Source organism: Chrysochloris asiatica, unplaced genomic scaffold (genome assembly GCF_000296735.1).
Source record: "Chrysochloris asiatica unplaced genomic scaffold, ChrAsi1.0 scaffold00323, whole genome shotgun sequence".
Lineage (NCBI taxonomy): Eukaryota > Metazoa > Chordata > Mammalia > Afrosoricida > Chrysochloridae > Chrysochloris > Chrysochloris asiatica.
This window is the reverse complement of record NW_006408841.1, coordinates 1,054,864-1,061,493: the sequence shown is the minus strand read 5'-3', so window position 1 is coordinate 1,061,493 and position 6,630 is coordinate 1,054,864. Positions and strand designations below refer to the sequence as shown.

Here is a 6,630-nt window from a genome sequence, read left to right as displayed (position 1 = left end):
CATACTTCACAATGTTGTCCATAGCTTGTCATGATCCACACAATTGAAAGCCTTTGCATAGTCAATAAAGCACAGGTAAACATCCTTCTGGTATTCTTTGCTTTCAGCCAAGATCCATCGGACATCAGCAATGATATCCCTCATTCTGAATCCAGCTTGAACCTCTGGAAGTTCTCTGTCAATGTATGCTTATAGCCATTTCTGTATTACTTTTAGTAAAACTTAACTCGCATGGGCTATCAAAGATATTGTCCAATGATTTCCACATTCTGTTTGGTCACCTCTCTTTGGAATGGGCACAAATATGGATCTCTTCCAATCAGTCGGCTAGATAGTTGTCTTCCAAATTTCTTGGCACAGATGAGTGAGTGCCTCCTGTGCCACCTCACTTTCTTGAAAAATTTCAATATTTATTTAATCAATTCCTGGTGCCTTGTTCTTTGACAATTCCTTCAATGTACCAGACTTCTTCCTTCAGTATCATTGGCTCTTGATCATATGCTACCTCTTGAAATGGTTGAACATCAACTATTTTCTTTTGGTACAGTGACTCTGTGTATTTCTTCCATCTTCTTTTGATGCTTTCTGCATCATTCAATAATTTGCCCAGAGAATCCTTAAATAACAAACACTGAGGCTTGATTTTTTTTCTTCAGTTTTCCCAGCTTGAGAAATGCAGAGCATGTTCTTCCTTTTTGGTTTTCTGACTCTAGATCTTTGCACATTTTGTTATAATATTCAGCTTTATCTTCTCAAACTGATCTTTGAAATTTTCTGTTCAGCTATTGTATTTCCTTATTTCTTCCACTTGTTTTAGCATCTCTATGCTGGAGAGCAAGTTTCAGTGTCTCTTCTGGATTTCTTCAGTCTATAACTGTTTGAAATACCTAAAAGGGATTCTAGAACTTGCCCAGTGAAATAGGCTTCTTGCAGAGCCTTTGTAGTGTATAGGGCCTTAGGTGGAATCCTGAGCCCTAACCAGAACATTCTGAGGTGGGACATTCCCTCTTGAAAGGACATGCAGACCCGCCCGGAATGTCTACATGAACAGAAAATACTTCTTGAAAGAAAGATGAACAGGACAAATCAAAAATAAAAATGGCAGTATGGGTATGTGGATGTAGTTGCATTAGGGTTCTCTGCCATATGCCCTGCTGTGAAGCAAAACCTGTTCCTGTCCCACTCAGCAGTGCAGGTTGCACTGACCAAAGCAATGGTTATGGAGAAGACTAGTCCCCTACTGGTCAGACAAGAATGTGTGGGACAGTACTATACACGCTGAACCAGGCTCCAGACACGCTACATAGATTTTATAGGATGCACTCATCTTATGTCCATGGAGGATTCAATTGAAATAGGAAACCAGAAGATGCAGTCTACAGACAAAAAGAAATCCATAGGAAAGTGAGGTCACAAAACTTTACCAACTGCCACACTAAGCTTCGCCATGTTGATGCTTGTGCTACTCTAAACGATGGTGTGGTGGTCCAGGTGGTCTGGTTGCTCTCTAGTAACAACCAAGCCTTGCAGAGATTTATGCAGACGTTTGTCTGAGGGATCAGCTGTAAATAAGTTCTGATCCTGAGGGATCAGCTGTAAATAAGTTCTATGTTCATAATGATATCTTCAGATACCAAGATGAAGTCTTGGGTGGCTTTGTCACTGAGCCTCAGAAGGAGTCTGAGGAAGAAGTAGAAGAGCCTGAAGAATGACAGCAGACACCAGAGGTGGTACCCAGTGTGATGCTGGAACTTTCTATGATCAGACTGTCAACAATGACTTAGACAAACATTTAGAGGAACCTGTTATGGAAGCAGAGCCTGATCTGGAACCAGAACCAGAGCAAGAATCTGTATCTGAAATCCAAGAGGTGAAGTCTGAGCCAGTATTAGAAGTCAGTGCTCCTGAGAAGACTCAGAAGAGTTCTTCCCCAGTGCCTGCAGACATAGCTCAGATGGCACAGGAAGACTTGAAAACATTTTCTTGGGCATCTGTGACTAGTAAGAACCTTCCTCCCAGTGGAGCTGTTCCAGTTACTGGGACCCCATCTCATGTTGTTAAAGTTCCAATTTCACAGCCTCATCCAGAGTCTAAGCCTGAATCTTAGATTCCACTGCAGAGACCTCAGAGGAATCAAAGAGTGCGAGAACAATGAATCAATATTCTTCCACAGAGGGTCCCTAGACCAATTCATGAGGCTAGTGAGCAAGGTGATGCTGAACCTTGAAGAACTGTGAGACACCCTGACAGTCACCAACTCTTTATTGGCAACCTGCCTCATGAAGTGGATAAATCAGAGCTTAAAGTCTTCTTCCAAAACTATGGGAATGTGGTGGAGCTGCACATTAACAGTGGTGGGAAACTACCCAGTTTTGGGTTTGTTGTGTTTGATGACTCAGAACCTGTTCAGAAAGTTCTTAGTAACAGACCTATCATGTTCAGAGGTGAATTTGTCTGAATGTGGAAGAGAAGAAGACTCAAGCCTCCAGGGAAGGGGACCATCTAGATAACCACCTGCCGGGGCCTGGAGACCCTTGAGGTGGGCTGGATGGTGGAATAAAAGGCCCTCCTAGTGGAAGCATGGTGCAGAAACCAGGATTTGGAGTGGGAAGAGGCATTGCTCCAAGGCAGTGAATCCCTCTTCACTGGTCATCACACAGCAGTACAAACCCTAGTTCCTGCAGAAGGGTGAATTTCTTCAATCAGCCTTTGGTATCTTGGAGTATGAGTCTAATCTGATATAAACTACTTATGTTTGTACACTTTTACTCCTTTTTGTGTTAATGCTGTATGCACCCCACCCTCCTTCCCTCTCCTGATCTTTTAGTCCTTCACTTGCAATTTGGTGGAATGATATTTTAGGAAAAATGGATTTTTAAAGAAGAAGAAGAAGAAAAAAGACTTAATTTCCTTGCTTATACAGACTGGATTTTTTTTTAACAGCCATTTCCCCAAAGGAATGTGTCTTGCTTATTACTGACATTTGGTATGTTTCATTCATTGGAATATTTCTTACTTATTTTCTATGTGTTTCAAAAGACTGTAAGAAATATAGGATTGGATAAAACATTTTAAAAGCAGAAAAACATCTTCTTTTGAGAGTCATCTTCTAGTGTGGAGAAATTGCCATTTGAAAAATTGACAATTTTGACTCACACTGGTGTGGTTAAAAATGGAATGAAAAAGGGTTAGAGGTTTGTTCTTTTGCTATCACACAACAATGTCAAATCATACTATTTTTTACCATTGACATTTAAATTGTGCAATAAGTTTTAAATATCTATAATACAACTGATATGCTTTTCTCTTGAACTGTTAAAATTTTTTTGAAGTAGAGTTTTTCTGTTTTTAATTTGTATTTGTAAAAAAACAAAATAAAAAATCCCCCAAATCTGAGTAATAATACCAGCAGAAAACAAAACAGCAAAACTGTTGTGCCATCTATTTATCCTTGGTTCCACTCTTGGCAATTGAATAAAGAATAAAACCAACCCCCCTCCTCCCCAAAAAAGGGCAGTATGATTGGCTACTACAAGAACTAGCAAGCTGTTCACCAGGGAGTCACCAAGGCAAGCAATCAAGTCCCTTCAGGACAAACCCCCTCCAAGACCAAAACTTAAAGGGAACACTTGAGCAGGCCTGTAAGCTTGCTGGTGGCCACATTGGTCTACTTTTGAGTGGAAGTAGGGGAAAGGCAGCAATGAGGATATGGGCTGAGTTCAATCATGTTCCATAGACTCCCATCAAGCTTGAGATGAGAAAAAGAAGAAGGAATATGGGGAGACTTGGCAACTCTTGAACTCATGGACAAGGACCTAGCCACAGAGGGCTAGAGCTGAAAGTAAAGTGTCAAGCTGATATGAAGTGAGGGAGAGATGCATAAATATGCCCAAACTGGCAGATAGTGCCCATTTGACCTAGCTTTCGATAGCTTGATCAGAACTTGACTAGAGGAAGATAAAGAAATTTGATAAAGGAAGCAAGTGTAAATTGTTACAATTGGAACTACACTTATGGATATTGTTGTTGTTATGTGCCGTGGAGTCAGTTCTGACTCATAGTGACCCCATACAGGGTTTCCGAGGCTGTAAATCTTTACGGGAACAGAAAGCCTCATCTTTCTTCTGTGGAACAGCTGGTAGTTTCAAACTGCTGACTGTGAGGTTAGCAGCCCAATCCGTAACCACCACACTGTGCTTACGGATACAGTAGCTCAAAATACCAACCGAGAGGGAAGGAGTCATCACATCAAGGATGAAGCCTAGCCCCTTTGTACAGGGTTGATAGGGACAGACAACTTAGACATTGGCTATCTAAAATGGGGGGATGGGGATCTATAAATGCATGAAGTAGATGACTTACAAGTTTTCAAGACTAGTTTAGTTTCAGACTGTCCTATCTTGTCTGGATGGGTCTGGTGAAAGGAGATGGAAATAGGATTCTTCTGACCCAGTAGTGAGTAATTATTATCATACCTAATTGTGATGATCTCAACTGTAAAGGTAGCAGTTGTGTAACAAAAAGGGGGTAGTAGTTAAATTTGCAATCCAGGAACAGAGGACCCTAGGACCATCAAGAGAGAAGACCAAGAGTTGAACATGGGACTCTAACCAGAGAAGCAAGACCAGAAATGGAAGCAGAAGTGATACCATGGAGAGATTAAACATCTGAGGACTCTAGACTCATGGAAAGAGAAAGGCTGTGTGCTGGTAGATAGGAGACTCTTACAGAATATGCCCTGTGGTTGTTTGAATGATTATATATTCCTGAATGGTTTTTTGGCTGTTTGTTTTTTGTACATCAAAGGGGGAGGGGAATGCTTCTTGATAAAAGCAACAATCTATGATTATTTTGGGGGGAGGAGGAAATGATTCTTGCAATATGGGGTAGACACACATTGACATGGATGGCAGGGCAAGCAATATACAACTGGAGGGAGGTTGGCAGAGAAAAGATGGGGGTGGTGGGAGACACAGGGAGGAATGCAGTGGCTAAAGTGAATAGAGGTAAATGTTGTTAACTGTTGGTGCATGAAGGGGATTGTAACCATGTAATGAAGCAAAATATATGATTTGTTGAATGTAAAACTGATGATCTGCTCTGTAAACCTTCACTCAATTCACAATAAAAAGTATTTTTTAAAACTTTAAAATTGAAGATAGGAAATCAAAGACATCAATCTATAATGAAGACAAGTACAGAGCAAAAAGAGGGGGACATATAGTTACAGAATACTAAATTGTGAGGAAGTCCAGTAGATTTCAAAATAACACAGACTGTTTTAATTTGGCAAAGAAATTAATAAATTACAGGGTAGGCTAAAAGTAGCATACATAATACACCTTCATATCAAATTAAGTAAAGGAAAATCCATGAAGATTTTATAAACATTTAAAGTGTGAAGAAATTGACAAGAAAAAGCACACAAACAAAATGAACTCACCACAGGGAAAAATGTGGAAAAAGAAACCAGCACCACTACCAAAATACATAAAGCAAAATGATTGCAATCAATTCTTAGATATCATTAATTATACTGAACATCATTGGATTAAACATCCAAGAGATGGAGTGTAGCAGAAGGCATAATAAAATAGGATCCTTCAACATGCTGTCTACAGAGATACCATACACACAAAGACAAACATATATTCAAAATTAAAGGATGGGAAAACATTTATCAAGCTAACGGTAATCAAATTCGAGCAGGAGAGGCCATATTAACCTTTGATAAAAACCAGCATAAAAGACAATGAAGGACATTATATCATGATTAAATGTTCAACTGAGCAAGAGGACATAACAATAATAAGTATCTATGCTCCCAATGAAAGACCCTCAAAATACATATATATGAAACTAACAAAATTGAAGAAAGAAATAGATAACTCAACAATAATAATGTTGTTGTTGTTAGGTGCCATCGAGTCAGTACCTACCCATAGCAACTGTATGCACGGCAGAATGAAACACTGCCCGATCCTGGGCCAACCTCACTACTGTTGCCACGCTTGAGACCATCGATGCTGCCACTTGGCCAATCCACTTCATTGAGGGTCTTCAGCTTTTTTTCTCTGACCCTGCACCCTATCAAACATGATACCCTTCTCCAGTGGCTGGTCTTTCCTGACAATATGTCTGAAGTATGAGAGACAAAGTTTGGCCATCCTGGCATCCAAGGAGCATTCTGGCTGCACTTCTTCAAAAAAGGATTTATTGGTTCTTTTGGCAGCCCATGGCACTTTCAATATTCTCCTCCAATGCCATAACTCAAAATCATCAATTCTTCTACAGTCTTCCTTTTCCATTGTCCAGTTTTCACATGTATATGAGATTAATGAAAATACCATGGCTTGGGTCAGGCGCATATTAGTCCTCAAGCTGACATCTTTGCTCTTCAACACTTTCAAAAGGTCTTGTGCAGCAGATTTGCCTAATGCAATATGGCGTTTGATTTCTTGACTGCTGTTTCCATTGACTGCTGTTGATAATTGATCCAAGAAGAATGAAGTCCTTGACAACTTCAATCTTTTCACCGTTAATAAGAATGTTGTTTATAGGTCCAGTGGTGAGGATTTTTGTTTTCTTTACATTGAGATGTAATCCATACCGAAGGCTGTGCTCTTTGAT

The 6,630-nt window shown here is 40.0% G+C and overlaps 1 pseudogene; it reads left to right on the top strand.

Moving 5' to 3' along the window:
* Positions 1 to 1,210: 1,210 nt before the first annotated feature.
* Positions 1,211 to 2,538, top strand: LOC102829022 (annotated as a pseudogene).
* The last annotated feature ends 4,092 nt before the right edge of the window (positions 2,539 to 6,630 follow it).